Genomic DNA, 20,973 nt, shown 5'->3' on the forward strand with positions numbered 1-20,973 from the left:
TTTTCTTAAATTTCGTTCCTTTGGTTTTCAGATCGCAATGGCAATGGCGGCGTCCACCATGATGAGATCGTCTGTTACGGCGGGATCGTTTCGTGAAAATCATCGTCCTTATGTGGCGATTGATGCACAGATCCGATCGAAGATAACCATCACCAATGACACAGTCAGATTTCCTTTTGGAAGCTATGGAAGCAATTTCTTCGGATCCACTACAGAGTTTGGCCAGGGTTCAGCCTTACAATGTCAAATTGCTAGGACTTTGAAACCAGTTAGAGCTACTGCAACAGAGGCCCTCCTAGAGTTCAAAGATCTTTGGGAAAGGAGAGGACCAAGATAGGAATAAATGGATTCGGTTGTATTGGGAAGCTGAAAGATCAAGCGAAGTCAGAGGAAACAACAGCGACTCAGGAGGAATCCTAAGAGACGGTGTAAGCGGAAACGAATGGACAAAGGAATGGGAATGTATAAAACAGTAGAAACAGAGAATTGTTGGTGCGGTATGGTGGTGAAGAACCCGAGGGTGAGATAGTAGAAGCAGCAGAGGCAGGAGAGTAGGAGTGAGACAACCTCAGCTGAATAGAGTGCAGCAACATACCTGTTTATACCAAGGTTGGGTTGGAACCCAAGAGGTTGGAGCCTCAGAACTGAACAGGACTAAAGTCATTAGGGTAGGTGTTCCTAAGTGCAGAACCACTACAAAATAGAGTTGGTGCTCTGGAGGTTGGAGCGTCACTGAAGTCCAAGTTGGAGCTTAGCAACTATTCACAATCAGATTTATATTTATATTGTATTTATTTCTTTGCACTGTCTTGAGTTTTAATAAAAGCATTAAATTCAACTGTTGATTTCTATGTTCTGTGTATACATATACATATCATATAGGTTGTTGGCAATCACTAGAACAACTAAAAAAAAATAGTAAGAAATATTGATTCACCCCCCCTAGTATTTCCAACAGAAAGATCCTTTTCCTCTTCAAGATAGTAAGATGATTGGTTCTTCCTCGAATGCCTCAGAAGAACCCATTATGATGATGTCTCATGTCAGGATTGCGACGCGATCACAAGATTATGGTAGTAAAAATCCTGTTGGTGGTAAAGAAGCAGAATCTTCTAATTCAAACACATCAACTACATCTCCTTCTGGTTCCGATCCACTAAAGATCGAGAAACCCAACCCTGACTTAGTAATCAAACCGCCTGCTCAAGGTGTACTCGTAAATTAGCTTTCAATCCACATGTGAGAGCTGCTCAGAATTACAAAATTGTTGAAGACTTAGCTATTTCCCCTTCAGCAATGTCGGCTTTGGAAGTGCTGCAATCGTGCCTAGCACAGCATAAATTACTATTGTCTGTTATAGGAGCTATCGATATTCATGATTTGAACCTAATAATCTTCGATTTAGAGAATAGTACACCCTGCCTACCACATCAAATGGCTTTCCAAATTCCAGTTTTAGTCAAAAACAGACCTTGTTTTCGGACTGTGATTGATGAAGGGGCTTCTACGTGTATTATTTCGATCCAGTGTTGGAAATCATTTAGTTCTCCCACACTCAATCAGTCTCCGACAATTCTAAAATCTTTTGATGGCCGAGGATTCCACCCTTTTGGTATTTTGCAGGATTTACCTATAGGGGTCGAAGGCAAAACCGTAAATCTAAATGTGGAAGTGGTTGATGCCCCTCTAGATTACAACCTTCTCATGGGTCGTAGTTGGTCGTATGTTATGACTGCTATTGTTTCATCGGTTTTTCAGCTTATCAAGTTTCCACATAATGAAAAGATCGTTATGATAGACCAGCTGACTTATTTCTCATCCGACCCAGCCTCTACAGATAGTATTCAACACATCGGTAAAACGACTATCCCTTACAAGGATGTTGGCATAGGTTTGATTAAAGATTCTGGTTTACTGGGAACTTTTTCCTTCCCTCCTCCTAACGTATCGCCTTCTATTGCAAATATTCATATGATTTCATCGAATATTGTTACTTTTGATGATCCTTGGATCGTACCTTTCATTTCTGAGGTGGATTCATTTGATGGCACGATGCCTTTGAGTCCCTTTGAAATTGCATATCAAGCAGTAAAATCGTTTTCTGGTTCCTGTTCAACCGCTCCTCTTCACCCTATAATTGTTGTCGATCCTTTCGAAAAGTGGGGTATTGACTTTATTACATGTAACCCTCACTCGGTCGGGGGGCATGCGTATATTATCCTAGCGATAGATTATTTTACTAAGTGGGCCGAGGCAATGCCTACATTTTTGGCAAACAGCAAGACTGCTGCAACTTTCGTATTCAATCATATAATTGCTAGATTCGGTGTTCCTCAAGCTATTATTACTGATCATGGAAGTCACTTTCGAAATATCATGATGACTAAACTGACAGATCAACTTGGCCTACGCCACGATAGTTCTACTCTGTATTATCCGCAGGCTAATGGTCTGGTTGAAGCTATCAATAAATTTTTAGTCACTATGATCAAACGAATCATTGGTATTCATAAGTCAAATTGGCATACCATGCTATTTTCAGCACTTTGGGCATATCGGACCTCAGTGAAAACATCAACTGGTTTCACTCCTTTTCAACTAGTCTATGGTTTGGAAGCAATGTTACCTATTGAATCTAGCAATTAGCCATAGAACTACTCCCAGCTACTTCTAAAGAAGAGAAACATTTTTTGTACTTAGCTCAGCTAGATGAGAATCGACGTACTGCTACAATAGCAAACAAGACTCATGCAAAATGAATGAAAGCTCAATACAACAGAAGTGTTACACCTTGTAATTTTTCAGAAGGAGACCTAGTTTTAGTATATGATCATGCGAATGATAAGCTAGGGGCTGGAAAATTTGTGCCAATGTGGCATGGTCCTTACATTATTAAGCGAAAGCTGGCAAAAGGGGCTTATGAATTGATAGATTTTGACGGTGTCTCTTTGGATAAACCCAAAAATGGACTTTATCTGAAGAGATATTATGCTTAAATTCTGTGTGGAGATTTTTTGTTAGATTAGTTTCTTTACAGCTAGTGTGTTTTAGATTAGAAAAGTGTGCCTAGTTTAGAGAGTGCTCTTATCATTATTCCTGCTTATCTTGATTTTACTCTTGATATTGCAGATGTCGACGTCTCTTCAAACATACATTGGTTTTGTTGATGGTGCTTGTCGTAATACATGGAACATTTCTTCCGCAGCTTGGGTTATCTATTCACCCTCTGATGAGTTAGTGTCTACGCATGGGGTAAACCTCGGTCAAACAATGAATAACATTGCAGAGTATAGTGCAGTGATTGAGTTATTATCTGAATCCATCTCATTTGGGATTCGAAGTTTGATTGTTAGGTTGGATTCTGAACTCGTTGTATTACAACTTAACAGGGTTTATGCCATTAGAAATCTAGTGTTATTAAGGTTATTTTGAGAGTTCGTCTCTTGGAACGTGAATTTGATTACATTGAATATCAGCATATTCCAAGACATTTAAATATATTAGCAGATGCAGTTGCTTCTAGTATGATAAATTGACATTTGCAATAATCAAAACAGTAATTTAATAACATTCGATAACATGTTACACGAGATAGCTGGTAATAATGATATATCATAGCATAGAAGTGTGTTTCAAAATATACATCGTCTTCGATCATAGGTTGAAAAACACCTTATGATCGACAAAAATGATAATACAAAAATGTCGTGAGTCTACAAAATCGATCATCCTATCCCTGGTGATGATCACAATAAGAAACCACTGCTCGAGCCACCCTACATAGGAACCTCCTAAATGGTCCTGGGACCCCAATCACATATCTTTATAACCTAAGTGGATATCATCTATAACAGTCTCTGGAATATCTAGTGTCATCTGCTCTAGATGATGCTCCAAGTCAGTTAGGATCTCTGCTAATTGGTCCTGTGGGGTTGGTGTTGCTGCAGCTGGGTGTCTCCTCTTGTAAGGCTAGAGAATGGCTGGTCGTCGTGGACCCACATCTGCATTTAAACTTTTGATTATCAGTTTTGGACGATTTAAAATATAAAAAATAAAATAAAATAAAACTTAGAAAGTGTGGAAAATGGTTTTTACCTTAATCATCCCATTTCTCTCCTGGTGGAAGAATCATGTCTGGGTCACCGCGGTAATCCATCCCACCGTATGGAAAGTCCTGAATCACAAAAAATTAGTTGTTCAACCAACGAAAATATTCAGGCAGAAATCAAAAAACCTCTGTGCCCTCCTCGGTGTGATGGGCCATCAAAGCAACCCAACGAACCATTCTAGGCTCTCGGGGAAGACCAGCATCAACAGGAATATGCTGCGGGGCTAGCATGGGGATCCTCTCTAGAGCAAAGCTGACTACGATAAATCCATATCCAAAGTTTTTCAGCTATCCATTCTTTGCTCTATTAGTTGGCCTTTCACATTTGCCAACACAGCCTCACACCAGTTGTATATGGTGCCTCGAAAACAGTCTACAGCCATTTGCATCTGGGATCTAATAGCCACATGCAATGTTGCACTCCCGCATAGTCTAGTAACAGTGAATGCAATTACTTTAAGCTCGGGACGACTGATAGTTTTAATATCAATTCATTTATCCTTGGGGTTTGCTTGATCATCGCAAAACTCCAATCAGAGACTAGCGATGGATTGGCCACCTGGCCTAGTCCCGAAAAGAGATAATTGTTCGCCCCTCTTGGACAAACTAGTCAAAAAGTATATGTCCTCCAGCTCGATTTCGATCCGGTGGCCACCAATCACAAAGCACTGGTCCTGTGTATTCCATCTGTCTACCAGCCATGTCAAGAGGTCTACTTGGGCCCTCATGCCCTGTCTGGCCCAGCACTTATACAATTTGCATGCTCTCAATGCCTGCAATGTGGGCATATCATTCATTGCGGCATAATCTACATCCTCGTGCTCGTGTTTTCACCAAATAAGCATTTTGAATGTCCTACAATGCATAAAAAGACATATTAGAACAAGCTTGTTCGAAAAATTTTGGGCAAAAATGGAGAAATTTAAATTTTAAAATTCGTTGCGCGGGGTCCGCACCCGCTGCTTACAAACAGTGCGTAGGTCCGCACGAGTTGTGGGCAATAGGTGCGGACCCACGATCTTTTTCTTTATAGAAAAAAGTCGGGGCCCGCATGTTGCACATGCGGACCCCCGCAAGCGATTTTTTTTTTTTTTTTACTTATTTTTCCTTTAAAAATCAAAATTAAATCCTAAAAACAAAATGTAAACAGATGAAATGCAAATTAAGGAAGACGTGGACTACCTGGAGCTGACGGTTTTTTATTCCGACAGACAAATTTTCCATAATCTTCACCAGAACTTTTTTACCCAAAATCTCTCACTTCTCACTCTAAACTCAAATGGTAAAAATGAAGTTAGAAAAACCCTTTTTATAAGTTTTTTCGAATAAATGAATTTTTAATTTATTTATTTTTCACTTTAAACAGGTATGTGTAATGTTTTGAGTTTTTGTGCAGAATATTGGATTTTTCAGGAAAATTGATCATTTTTCAACAAAGCGCATACTTGCACTTTTTTCAGACTCTTTCAAAAATTTACGAAAAAGTGAAACATTGGAGTCCTCTTTAAGCTCTTTTCAGACTCTCAAAAATTAAAAAGATTGTCGATCACTTGATTGTTCGAACTCGTTAAAATAAATGAATAATCGTCCTTTCAGTATAAGTTTACTCCTTTTACGGACTGAAATGGACTATTTACGAAAAATATATACGTTGACTAATTACGGTCAATAGAGTCCTCTTTAAACCCTTTTCAGACTCGTTAAATATGAAAAGATTGTCGAGCGCTTGTCTTTTCTAGCTCATTAAAGTATTGGAAATGTCATCCCTCCTGTATTATTTTATCCTTTTTCGAACCTGAGGGATTAATTTACGAAAAAGCACCCCCATGGAGTTTTCTTAAGTTTTTCTTCTGACTCCCTAAAATTGAAAAACACCGAGTTTTTCCTATACTGGACTCATTAAAATTTAACAGTAAAGGACCTGTTCAATCTTAAATAGGAACGAACCACTCCTTCTTAGTGTTCGAATTTTAAACTAAGTTGGACTCATTCGAAGGATGAGCTTATAAACAAGCAAATGTTATCCTCCTCAAGCTTGTCAAAAATAAAGAGGTACTTGCCAAAAATTGGGGGGGGGGGGGGGGGGGAAGAGAGAAAAATGAACCTGTTTGTTACACTTTTTTTTTTTTTTTTTTAAAGTCGTCAACCACTCTTGAACACGACACTTTTTGTTCACCTGGGTTGGGAAAATCCTTTGCCTAACAGTTAATCAAACCACATTGAAAGTCTTCAGCCGGTTTCTGGGTATTAGCTTTGGGTCAATTGTCACCAAGCAATCTACAGTGTCGTTATGTATTCAAGAGAACAATTCAAATAAACCATTCATCTGCGAGATATTTGTCATTCATTTTGACCATCCCTGAGTCAGTCCTTGCCAATATATTTCTTAAAACTTGATCTATGATTTCGTGTTGCGGGCTTGCCTACGACGGATCGCTTTCTATCGACTTCAGCTCATTATCTAGGAAGTTGATCTAGAAATCATCATTACCTTGAAAATTGCATGCCCTAATGGCAGCTTTCTCGCCTTCGACGATAGATTACATCATTGACCTTCGATCGAATGATTCTATGACATGTTCAACTTTAGTTCATTTATTCACATTTCATGAATTGTACTGGGTACTTTGAGAGCCATTGACATTACTGGTGGTTTCTCTCACACTTGTTAACAGTCCACATCATTGACTGGTAATCAAGTGGTTTCTACCATGTTCGACTTCGACACATTCATTAACATGGATAGAATTGTACTAGTTCGGGAAGCAAAAATCAAGACCCTGGATCTAGTTTCTACCATCCAGGTTGTGAGGAATTTTGTTATTCATTATACAGTGGACTATTCATAAACAGATGGTTGTGTCCATACTGTGTCTACACATGTCTATACTCTTGATGTATTACAAAATCATTCCTGTATCAGAATAGTTTAGTTAGTTTTCTAGTCAGTTTTGATCTGAGTATGGGAATGCCTACCTCAGCAATGATATGTCTACATATATATATTTTGCATTGAATGTTTTTACAGGTTCCGACTGGGGTGTCCACAAGATGATCCTTGAAATGATAAAGTACTTCACTCTTCATAAATGACAGACTCTATCTTCATCTATTACAGACTTCGCACTTTAGGGGGCAATCTGTTGCACTAAAAATTGTTAGCTTGACATTCTGTTATCTGTGTGAGTTCATTACCACTCATACTTTCCTTCTCTGCAAGTCTAAAACATCAGTTCCTCATATCAAGTCTTGAAAATAAGAGAAAAGCTCTCAAAAGTCTTTAAAACTCTGGTTACACACTTTCTCTTTGTCTTACCTGCAGTCCCACACCTAATGGTCATGTCTCCTGCGCACCTGACCACACTGTCTCTGTGTTAAAGGTGCGGACCCCTATAAAAGTTAAAAAGGTGCGAATATACTCTGAAAAACTCACTTTCAATTATTTCTAGAAGCTTCTGGAAGGAATCTTGAGGTGGCAAGTTCGCTCTTTTCATGTTCATGTATCCCATACCTTAAGGAGCTAACCCCTTGATGTGAGGAGCTTATCCCTTTGAAGGAGGATTCTATCCCTTCATAGGTGGACCAGTAACCTCCTCCTCTGCACTATAAAAGGAAGCATTGAGCTAGTTACTTGGGAGTTAGAAGCTTAATATTTTTGAGGTAAAATGCTACTGGAACTTAGTCTTCTTTAGTTGAGTTTTTATGAGGAGAGATTACATACCTCTAAGATCTCATTTGGAAGAGTGCAAGACTTGTCAAAGTAAAGGAAATTCTTGTTTCGGACCCCAGGAAGAGCTCGTTCAACATCAAGGATGAAAAGGTTGTAAGGTTCTTATACTATTCAAAGTTAATACAAATAAATTTGTTTTTCTCAATAAGCTGTTAATTTATGGTTTATTTTATGGATTCCTTGATCACCATAATAGACATGATTTATAATATTTGCTATACAGGTGCTATTTAATGTTTCCTTGTTTGTGATTTCAGGTCTTCAAAGGTAACTCTTTCGAACGACTAGAGGATGACTACTACGAACAAGCATTGGATCTAAGGTAGGATCTTAACACCTTTGTAGTATCTACTTATAAATCACATATGTCTAGAGAAAGATAGGTTTGTTTGTCTGTTTGTTGCAAGACTATCTTCTGTTTGTTTGTCTTGTCCGTAAGATCGATTTATCCAGCCAACACTACTGTTACTATTACTGCTGGTGTTGGTGCTCCCCGAGATGTCGCTTCATGTTGCTTTGCCAACCACTCCACAACGAAACCAACCTGTTCATTGGGTCTGGAGAAACTGTAGCAATATCTCCATGGGTCCTCCTCGGCCCAATCAAATGCCCCATGGATCTAGTTGAACTGAACTCTCGTGTAGTGATCCTTCACAATACAATGCAGGTCATACGGATTGTAACTTCGGAGGTCGAATGGATACTTCTTCATCTATTTTGCTTCAACATCCACCTACTTGATACTCTGGATCTCATATAACCCAATCCGCAACAAAAGAGCGGGCCAAGGTGCCTTCTTCTTCCGGTGCAGTCTAGTTGTCAATCCTACCGAGATGTGATAAGCTACTTCCTGCATGACAAGTATGTCTAAGGCAAACTTTGGTAGAACATGTGGAGGCTTCTCCGTGCTGAACATTCGAATGAAGGTGTCAGACGGTGAATCATACCAATCAACAATGTCTAATAGTGCCTCCATTGCTTCCTTTGACATGCAGGGTGGATCCTGTTCAAATCTCATCTTGTAGACTGGGGTGAAAAAATGATCGAACATCCATGAGATTACTCCTCTCAAGCTGCATTTGTATAACAACTTAAAATACGTGTTCACAGCAGTCTCCGTCGGTGACCATGCCCAATCCAAGCCTGGGAACTCCTATCAGGCACAGATTGCATCTAAGATGTGGGTGAACATGTAAATATCTGCATGCATACCTTCGGGTGACTATCAAGCCTTCGTCACTTGTTCCTTCAGCGGATGAGCCAACATGCTGGACCAATTACATGGTTTTCCTTCTCTGGCCAGTTAGTCCAGCGTGATCACCCAACTTTATGGGAATGTTTCCGTGCTTTCTTGGCCATACAGTCGATATGAAAATATGACTAATTATTGATACGCCTTCCGCAGTATCTTCTTTTTGTAGATCTGGTTGGGTGTCAATCTTAATCAAGTTGACTCCTTTACCTAGTTCTTCATAATGTCTCTTGAGTTAGCACTGCTATTGGGTAAGCTGAAGGGAGTCTTCATGAGAGTCATAGGCTCTGACATCTAATACATCTCATCATAATCTCACGCCCAAAAGGTTGCAAGCTTCATCCCACTCACATTGCTCAAGGTCATCCTCTCGGGATCAGTGTGAGAGATGATCCAATGTATCATGTCTGCGCATGGGAATGCAGGGTATCTGCATGCAATCTGGTACAAGCCGGACTTGTGACCTGATGGTCTTCGAGGTATTCCTCAAAAGTTCCTACGAATGCTTCATTAACCTCTTGCCACTTCAGTTTGATGTCCTTGTCTAGAAACAATTTGATATCTTCATAGATCAGTAGACTAGAGGACACTTGCTCAACTGCTACTCTAGCTGCCTTTCTATCAGTGTCCTGTGATCTCGCTCTCTTGGAAGCCATTGATCTTGTACTACTAAGAGGCAGATGAACACCTGAAAGATCTGGAGGTAAGCAACATGCATGGCAAGAAATCCGTCAGCGAAAACCAAAGCAAATTCGGGGAATGACGTAGCACTTACCTAGGGAACTAATAAGCAAGATTACACAATTTCTTTTGGGAGGCTGGGTGATTGGCTGCTAAAACTGCACAAAAGGCAGTTTGGGTTGTCTGGGGGGCAAGACTGGCTGCTGGATTTGCGCAATGTAGAATCCAGACTGGCTATTGGCTATTGGGATTGCGCAATGAGCAATTCCAACTGGGAGTGACTGCAGGCTTAGGGACTGCATTGCGCAATTTTATGGGCCAGTAGTCACTTTCCCTCATAAATGCACAAAACAGTCCCAGAGGATAGTGGCTGGGTAAAAATGCGCATTTCTGGAGAGAGAGGCAAAGCCTTCCTTCACCAGATTACGCAATGTTGTCTCGGTGAAGGCAGAGTTCGGGCCAAGGTTGGTTAGACTCACCGATGAGAAACTGAAAGCAAATATGAAAGTGAATACATGGCGACACTAAGTGAAAGCATAAGTGATTGACATTGCATGAAAACATGAATGAAAGATTCATTAAACAAATCACCATGCATGTGAGTGAAGCGAGTAGCCGAATCGACGATCATTTGTGCAAAACAATTTCATGGATGCGAGAGTGGTGAGATAGCAATGAGAATTGAAAAAATAGTGCTAGGGAAAGCTAGTATACATGTAAACGACATCAAATGTTCAAAGAAATCAAGCAAACAACACTCACACAAGTGAAAACACAAAAAGCGATAAAAATGTTGAAAAAGACAAGTTGAGGCCACTTACCTGTGAATAGCTAAGCTGGATGTGTCAAAGGGTCCTGGATGTGTTGTGGGATGTCAGAGCTCCAAGGTCAATTTGAAAGAATGAACTCTGATGTGTCGAATATATAAGTTTTGATCTCATGATGCACATGCCACAAATCTAGGAAAAAACAACACTTAGAGGAAAGTTCCTAAACGAACTTTGCATGTAACATCTAGCTGCTAAAAGTAGCTCCCTAAATCATGGGATACCTTTTGCATGTTTCCTTTTTCTATTCCGGGAAAAAACAAGCCATGCATGCAAGTCAAGTTTCCTTGGTCCCGGGTGGAACTGGTCAACCGAACTGCTCATGCATGAAGTTGCTCAACTGCTTGAAGGAAATGCGCATTTCTGGCTGGGAGCTGGGCTGGTTGCCCAAGAGATTTGTGCAATTTCTGGGCAGAGAAGCTAACTGTTGCCCAGATTTGTGCAAATTCTGGGCTGAGCAGCCCTGCTGGGGAAAATTGCACAATTTTCACTGTGAGGGTTGGCTAGCAGAATTGCGCAATTATGGAGCCCAGCATGCTGCCAGATAGGATTGCACAATTTTTGGTGGGAGGGCTGGTTGCCCTCCAAAAATGCACAATTTCTTGGGGGATCTGCTCATCCTGCAGCTGGACCAAGTCCAGATGAACACCCTATGAGGGGAATGCATCAAGCTGCAATCAACACGTTGCCTTTGTGCAAAAAAACACTAAAGCTTGTGTACTTGACGAAGCAAGACAAGGTGATGTGGAAAGTTAGTAGGGAGGCTCCAAAACGAAGCTAAGGTAAAATTTTGGAGGGTGGTTGTAACCGCTACAACACTTGGCGACACACTGGTAGAACTCTAGCTCTTTGAATGGACCTTGTTCGTGAAAAACAAGTCTAACACCTCCGAAAATATTGTTCAGTTCTCAACTCCTCTTGGTTTCACACTAGCTTGATTGTAAGACGTAGCATCTGCCAAGCTCTTGGTCGATTAACACACATTCCAAGCCAAGGCAACATAGTTGTTTCGATTGGGGTTGAGGGGTATATTGGTGCACAAGCAGTATAGTCGTCAGAGTCTTAGTTTCATCTCTAGTGTTGCTCTGTTGCCATTAGGCTTGGACAGTACCCCTACAGAGTCACATAGGAACACAAGCATGGCTCCGCTGCTAGCGAGCCTGGTCAGTACCCCGGCAGAGTTACTTGCATCACCTCTCTACACAGGAAGCCTTACTCTTCTTTCGCTTTATTCATTTTTCATTTTCTTACTTTTCATTTTTCATTTTCTCAATTGTGCATAGCGCTTATTCATTTCAGAGGCGGAAGAGGGATTCTGACTTATTGAGAGTAGAAGAGGTTGTTCCAGCAAAGAAGTAGTTTATTATACCTCTGACGTGCTTGTTAAGGTTTTCCCCCTCGCCTTACTCTACTTGACTGAGATGACAAGGGTTAACCCAAAAAAACCCGACTAGACTAGGCGACACTAGTTAACACGCAAGCGTTGTATTTTCACCCAGATTCACTTTGAAAAGTACGTATTTTCCTTCAACGTATCATCAAATAAAAGTAACAAGTTCTTCATACAGAGGCAAGATGACAGGTAACCAAGTAGTGATAGTTATACAAGCCCTATTGTACTTTACCCCGCTCGTTTCAAGAGTCACACATGGTTTCATGCAAAGCTAACCTACGAACGAAACAAGTGAACTAACAAACAACAGAACAAAGCAAGAGTAGAAGCAAAAGCGAAGCAAAGCTAGTAAGCAAACAAGCAAACAAACAAACAAACAAAGTAAGCAAACAAACATGCAAGAAAAATGACTGAAAGCAAACACTACTACTCCTAAGCTAACGGTGCATGGGCTTGATCACGTGAAGTGATATTTCCAATGCAACCACCGGCGCATTGGTTGACCCTGTTGGTGAAGTATTGGTCCGCGAGCAACCCTGTTACGCGAACCCACAAGCAAGACAGATATAACAATGAAGACAACCACACTTCGTGTTTCAAAGTGCCCACAGGACATAAGTGAGTACAAGTGCACGACGAAAAGTCCATGGACTTATCGTGAATCTATGCGACACTGCGTACAACTTTGAAGCATAAGCACCCTCTTGACTGTGACATGTAAGCAAACGAAAGAAACAAAGACAACTTGTGTCGTGCACACGTGCTTGCAATGTAAGATTCCTCCAATGCACAAGCGATATGATCATGTAGTTCGAGTGGAGGAAGTATGATCTGTGTATGAGATGTGTTATCACTCAGATTTTCCTTGAAGTTGTTAGAAGAAAGAAAGGGGTCCAAGGTAACCACAAACCAATCTTTTAAGTACAAAATTTAGCCAATCTGTACTCAGAGAGGGCTCTCTCTTTATGATTTAGCTTTGTTTTGTGAGATATTAGGCTAGTTATGAAGGCTTGGGAGTTTCGATTTTGTTTGGTGGTGGAATTCAGGAGTAGATGGATAGAACAAGGTATTTCAGGCCATTGGGCTATGGAGTCAACTGAAGATGGCTTAACTGGATCAGGTTGATTTAACAAAGGAGAGTTTCACAGGGCAAGATAGCTAAACAAAAGACAAATGATAGCTTAAAAGGGTGAAATGGTCTTGAAAAGGGAGGAAGGGCAATTAAGAATCCTTCAACAAAGTTCAAGATGTGGGAAAGTGGGTGCTCATTAACAAAAAGCAATTAAGAATTCTTTGTTAAATGGTCACAGTGATAAACTATGAAAGCAGGGAGCAATTAAGAATTCCCTACCTATAATAGCTTGGAAGAAAACATTAAGAAAATAAACGATTTTAAAGACAGAATGCAGTAAAGCTCTTTCTGAAATATAATTTTTCGTTTATCATTCAGATATGAAACACATATGAATATTTAAACCAGAAAACTGTAAAAACACAAGCTATAGAATACTTATTTGTTTCTCGTTTGACACAAGTATCCTGTAAGAGTCCTTTGCTTTATTACTTTGTCCAACCAGCCATACAATAGTTGTTCAACAACACTTCTATTCCAAAATAAAGTGTCTACAGAAATGTCTAAGAATCCACCCTCAATACTTCGAATTAGGAAGTACTGATACAAAATTTACATCAAAATATCTCCTAACTAAGAGAGATATATTATAGGAAAACTAAATATCTTTTACATGAATTAGAAACAGATGGTCTCGAAAGTAGAAACTGAATGTGAACTGCTTGTTTGTTGTCCCTGTTTTTGTTGAAGGAGATGGAGGCAAGTCCTATGAATATGCATCTTGTTGTCTTGCTTATAATTCTGTGCTGGCTGATTGATTTTAGCTTTTCACTGATACTCTTTTACCTGTGAGTGATACTCTTTACCTGTTTTACCATCATTCATCCTTTTTTACCAAAATTGACTATGATAAATACTTCAATTTACTTCACTTTTTACCAAGGTAAATCATAATATGTCTATCATGTTGGCCCACCAATCATCTTTTGGTATTTTTGTCCTTGTCAATTTTCTGTAGATTTCATCTACTTCTGTGTATTTTACAAAATTTGGTTGCACTGGAAACAAGTGACTCACTTCATGCTCAATGTAAAAAAGGTTCTCCAAACTATCATAGAGAACTCTCCCTATGGGCAATGTCTTGGGTGCATATGAAATGGCTTGACTATTAGCTTGCTGATATAATTTGTTGACATAATCATCCTGAAACATTAACTTTTCATTGATGACTAAAGGACTTGGAAGTCCTTTACTTTGTAAGATGCCAAATTTCCCCATAAATTCATCTATGTCTTCCTGCATATTTTGACATTTGTGTTCTAGGCCTTGCATTAGACTCCTTTTGGTCAATACTTTCTTTATTTCGAGGATGGTACCAATCCTATCCTCAATGTTTAATTGTTCCAATTGATGCCTGTTTCCACTGTTTAGAAAGTTTATTAATCTGATAGCTTCTTTAGGCTTCCTTCCTAGTTCTTCCCTGGTTTTTTCAATCTCTTGAAGAGCAACTTTCACTAAGTCAATTTGTTCAAAAATTATTTGAATTGATGACTAAATATAATTAATTGAATTAATGATATTGGTCCATAAGATCTTCTTGATATCAATCAAAGGCTTTTCAAATGTAAGATATTTTTCCATTGTTTTGATCTGTTGAGTAAAGCCTTTGTTCTTTCTCATTTCTTTGGCAAAATTGAATTTTGACACATCATACTTTTGCTCTAAAGTAATGAATTTCTCTTTTACCTTTTGTAGTTCAGTGACTTGGAGCTTCATTTCCTCCATGGACTTGATCAATTCTTCTGTGCTTTGATTTGAGGTTCCAACCTGTGATGTACTTGTACCTGTTACTTCTATATTTATAGTTGTTTCCAAAGGGACATTTGGTGCTAAAGCAGTTGCCAATGTAGAAGGGACTACTGTAGAAACCACTGGCACTACATTTTGAGGTTAAGAGGTCGACTCACTCTGCTTACTTTGTAGTGTTTTCTCTAATTCTTGCTCTATCTCTTTTAGTTGCTCATTTAGCTTAAGGACCAAGTCCATAAGCTCTTCTTCATTCTTCTTCTCAATCACTTCAGCAGCCTGAGGGTGCATGAGTGGTGGCAATTTCAACTGCTTTCTTAGTGCAACTATGTCTTCATTCTTTTTCTTTATTAGGCTCTCTGCAGCCTTGATATCCTTTGGGTTATGGCCCAACTCAATAATAAAATCCTCCAATGATTTGATTCTATTGTCCTTCGCCTGTGAGGAGGCCTTTTCTAGTTGCAATTGGGTAGTGGTGTTGTTCAGTGAATTTTGCAACCTGTGTGCCATCATTGCCTTGCTTGTCAGTGTAGAATAAACCATCTCCCCTGTTTTCTTATGTAATTCTATCTTATCTATGGGGTGGATATCTTTAGCTAAGACCTCAAATTCAGTCTTGAGGTAGTCTGCAAATGACTTGGGCTGCTATACTGTGGGCTTTAGAAAGCTCATCTGCAATTTGCCTTCTTTGATGTCATAAGCTGACATCAATCTAGTTTGATTTGTAGGGGCCATCTTCAAGTATTGAGTATAGGCTTGGGCCTTCAGCTGCTCATTCTTGGCCTTTATCTCCTTGAATTTTCCTTTTATGTCTATGATCTTCTCAGATGAAGATATGAAAGATGAAACTTCGGCACTCTGTTGTTTTTCAAGCTTGTCTTTCTGAAGTGAAAGGTGTCCCACCTATTGGAAATGTATGTAGACTATCTCCACCTTCTTTCCTCAAACTCCCTGTTGTTTGTTCAAAGAATTCTTCCCCTGAATATGGACTTAACCTGTGCCTCTTAGCACTTGGCTGGTCTGAAGGACCACTGGCAAGGTTAGCTGCTTCCCTGTCTCTTTTCAAGTTCTTTTCCTCATTCAGAGGAGTCTGCACAACCGGGGGATTTCCCATATTAACCTGAGCTGGATGAGGCTATGGTGGAGCTTGTTCTTCAGAGATTTCAAGCTGCTCTGACATCTCTGGTTATTCTGATGCTGGAGTACTTGTTCCCTGATCTTGTTCCTGTGGTGGTTTTGCTGGGGGTGCACTAGTTTCTTGTGTGCGCCTTTGAGAAGTCTCTACTGTAGAGGCACTAGGCTCTGGTGTTGGTTTTTGAGTAGATTCAATTGGTCCATGTTCACAAGAGTCTAGGTCAAGTCTCTTTTCTAAGTCTTTCATCACATTTTCTACCTCAACTTGATCACTATCAATTTCAACTAGAGTTCCTTCCCTCCATTCATCCATATTTGCATACTGCTCTATTTCAGGGATTCTGTGATGGATATATGGTGACAGCTTATGTTTCATTCTCCTATCACAAATGAAACCTTGTGGATCATATCTCCAAGCAAAGCTTTTCTTTAGTCTCATTTTTTCTAGGATTTCTTCTGCTCTTTTCCCTGCTTCTCTATTGTTGCAGACAAATGGGCCTAAGTGGTCTTTAATCCTCAATTGTGCTTTCTTCTTTGCCTTAGTGAAATGAATTTGATCAAAGTTTAACATTTGCCTATAATATTCGAGGGCAAATAATCTCATATGAATATACTTAGGAAGTTTGAACGAAGGGAGTTCACAACCATAGATTCGAATTTCAGTGTGATTCTGGTACAAGTACCAGTCACCTATCTTGTATTGTTTGGACAATTAAAGAATTCTTTTGATTTCATCACTAATTCTAGGAGGAGGACTTCCTGTCAGCATGGTGGTCACAAGGTGGACGAACTGGTCAATGAATTCATTGTATGAATAGGGACAAGTATGCGAATAGTGGAAGATGGAAGTCCAAAAAATGATTGATCTGGGATTACCCTATGTATCAAGTTTATTTACAGAGAATGGGAACTTGTCAGAATGATACTAAAGGAAAAGGTGATATATGAATGTTGAATACTTGAATACGTTTTCATTTTCTAGCCTCGTGAACTGGTCATGGATTTTCTCAGCAATGAAAGCAGCATAGTTATATTTGACAGCAGGAGGTTGACCAAGGGTGAAAATGGACATTAAAACTAGAGTCAATTCATCCACATACTCACTAGTATTGAAACCCATGACTGCAACCATCATATTGACTATATTTTTGCCTATCTCTGTGAAGAAAGATGCCACATAGGGAGGAGGATCTTTGGGTTGATGTTGTTTATCCATAAAAGTTTGGCAAAGACGACTGAGTTCAAACTGGGACAATTTAGATCATTTCTCTAGTAATTCTCCAAGGGAAATGGGAGTGAGGTCTTGACTGGGCTCAAATTGTAGCATTTCATTGATTGAATCTGCAGTAATTGTGAAGAGAAAAGTTTGATTGGGGGACATTATTGCTCTGATGGTGGGATTATAATTGGCATGACATTGATGGATAATTTCAAGGAAAATGCGCACAGAGGGGAGCATGAACCTTGGGAGATTTGATTCCCAAAGTCCTATGGTATCAGAGCCATTCATGTAATTGTCCTGGCATTGACAATATACTTTCAAGGAGCTTTCTTGAGTTTCAAGGTCTTTTATTTGAAAATCTTTATCTGCTAAGGGCAGATAATCCAAATCTCTGTGAGGGGTAGTGATAGGAGTTATATTGAGGGCCACGGGGGTTTCCATTTCTAGTTCTTGTGGATTCAGATAGGAAAATGGGGTTTTCAAGTAGAGTTGGTGAAAACAGAGGGTTCTGGGAGTCTTCAATTCTAAATTCCACAACTGAATTATAATGAATTTTGGGGTTTTCAAAGTAATTGCAGAGGAAATCAAGTATTTACAGGGTTTCTGGAAGGAAACTGGTAAATACTTGTTTTTCAGTGATGGGCAATGGAGTGCAGGTTCACTAGGTGCAAATGGTGGATTGGAGCGGCGTCGAACTGCAAGTTTCAGGGTGGCTGATGGTTGGAGTACGAGCTAGTCAACTTCAACATTCAGGTTGCATGCATGCGTTTTCAGAATAAGGACGAAAAATTATTTTAACTTTATTTTTATGCAAAGTCAAAGCTTTTGGCGGGTTCGGGATATGGACAGGTGGCGTCAGCGGGGAGGTGACTTGACATTTTGTCTTTAGCAGGAGGCGGTAAGCGGGTTTCATCGCACCGCTAGTGGAGGGTAAGTGGTATTTGGGCGAGACCGCGTGATTCAATATGCTTCTTGACACGTAGCAATGGTAATAATCATGAAACTGCTCACCATCGCGCGCTAAAAGTCGACCACACAGGTCCGTGCGATATGCGCGATGACCGTTAGATCTAGGATCTAATCAGACGGTCGTCGGGGAGCTGAAGTTACTGGCAAATACGGAGGGCGGGCTCGATATAAATTAAAGAAATTAATCATATCGGGGGTGATTTGATTGGTTATCGAGTTATTAATTAGTCCAAATGACGTAATTAATCCTCATTAAATGGTGGCAGGGTTGGGTTCTTAATTAACTACGAATTAGCTAATTAATCCCGTTTATTGACTTTATATGGTTATATTTAACCGCTGGATGGAATATGTAATATTTGGGATTTATATAATAATACGGGCACGGGTAGTGTGTTTTCGGGAAATAAATAATAATATTAATTAGTGGTTAATATGACTTTATGGAATGTGAAATGCACGTTAAGTTTAAAACATTTTCATCATACATACTTAAAACTTAGGATAAGTGAATATGAGGGTTTATATGGAGAGTGTTTTATTTTCCCTAAGTAAAATAAAATTTTACTTAGGAAAAGCTTTATTAGGGAAATGAATAACTTATGAAGGGGGGTGAATATTGATGAAGGGGCTTAAGCACATAGGCATTATAAATTATTGGGTCGAGGGTCCGGTCCCTCAAAAAGTCAGAGAAATGCTCTGAGCCCCTCTAACTTTGGTAATTACCTTTAGTACTTAGGGAATTAGTGAAGATTTTCAGGGGAATGAGTAGGGAAGTTAATTATTTTTTACTTTGCTTGCTTGATGTGCCTTCCATGTGATACGTGCCTTTGCTTAGTGATGAAAGTAAAAGATTTAAACATTTAAACTTATCATTCACCACATATTTATTCTACAACCATCATCTACTTACCCTACCTACTTTACCCTAGCATTTTCACTTCCTTATTAGTGTGCACTTGAACTGGAAAACCCTTTTCAAACTTTCTTTTCTTTTACATAGTGATACCTATCTAAATCTACACTTATTACATCCAAGAGCTCATGTTAAACTGTTGAGCTCCTTTTATTCACTCTACCTATCTACTTATCTGTCAAGATTAAACTGTTTGGTCAGATCTTTATTCTCTATTTCTACAACATGAAATTGAAAATATGAACTAGTCAAGCTTAAACTATTTGACTATAAATGAATTGTGGCATATATGACAAGCTGCACACAATTTTTATATACAAAAGTAAAAAAGTAGTGGCATTTAGACTTGCACATTTTCCTGGTCTTTTCTTTTCGCTGGGTTTCATTTTCTTTCATTTTTTGACCTCTTTTTTGTTCTTTTCACCCTTTTATTCTTTTTCTAGGGTATACCCTCTTTACATTTTTTATTTTTTTTATTTTATTTTTTCACAAATATGGAAAACCTTTGCAACAAGTAAAGGTATGAACATATTTGAAAGCTAAACCAAGTCAATCATGATATATGGAACCTATTGCTATAGGGGCATAACCAGATGGATCTTCAATGCATACAGATGAGTGATGAGGAGCCTTGGGTGATTGAAAATTTTCCTGATCGGAAGTGAGACTAACCCCAAGAGAGCGAGGGTCTAATATAACCATCAAGTCGGGCTGAAGTGCCCCGACAGTCTTGGGTGTTTCCACTTCATCATCAGGTAGATCATCATAAATGGTGGCTTCGAAAGATCAACTGCGATAGGGTCATGATCATCATCAACTATGGTAGTAAATGGATCACGACCGCCACGATCATAAAAATCAATGATTTCATCGGCATCCTCATGATCAGATGAATCAAACAGAGGGGTAGATGAAAAGAGAACAAACTCATCCTCTGTGTTTCCGGAAAAGGTAGATGAAAGATCAAGTGGATTTTCAATGAATAACTTATCCTCTCCGTTGTCGAATGATGGACCAACATCCGGTGTGTCCTGCGAGTGATCAACAATGGGTGCATCCGTGGATGGAGATACACATGCAAAATCATGGATGGCAGGTTCACCAAAGATGTCAGGAAAGAATGAAGGAGGCTTGGACAGAAGGGAGTCATCCTTCGCCGAGTGTTGATGCTCAAGCTCACACTCATACACTTCATGAAGGACAACACATGTTGGTTGTGCAACACCATCTCCGTCAATGGCTTGTTCCTCATTCACAACAAGTGTAGAGTCCGAAATGGAAGAACACAAGACAATATCATCCGAAGGAACAACTGCATGCGAAGACTAAAGTTGTGGAACAAAATGCATATGACAACTTGAAGGACTCACAACCAAATCTACACGAAAATTAAGTGAAGTGATGTTGGGAGGATGTGAAAGCTGAACAAGTGTGTGAGCATGATCCTCAACATCACTCGACAGTGGTGGAGCTATTTGATGAGGGGATGGCAGACAACCACTCATGACAGTGACCACATTCGGTTAAATTTGCGCAGCTCCCTCACTAAAGAATGTTGAGCGAGGCTTGATTTCAAACTTCTTCTTGGGACAAGTAGATTTCTTAATGCAATACTCAAATCGGTCCTAAAGATAGGAAAAATTCATCTAGCTCCTCGGAGCTTGAAACTACAAGTCACGGAAGCGCTGCCAAAAGTCCATAATCGATTCATGCGGAGCCTTCCATTGTTGTAGCAATTTTTGGTCAAGATGGTCTGGATCAAAATGATAGAAAGTGTCTTCAATGAGATCACATAAGTTCTCAAGTGAGTGCATGCTGTTAGCCGATAGGCTGAACAACCATCGAAGTGGAGATTCACGAAGT

The sequence above is a fragment of the Pinus tabuliformis genome, chromosome 3_1 (assembly GCF_031772625.1).
Source record: "Pinus tabuliformis cultivar Carrire ecotype Pingquan chromosome 3_1, CPIR1, whole genome shotgun sequence".
NCBI lineage: Eukaryota > Viridiplantae > Streptophyta > Pinopsida > Pinales > Pinaceae > Pinus > Pinus tabuliformis.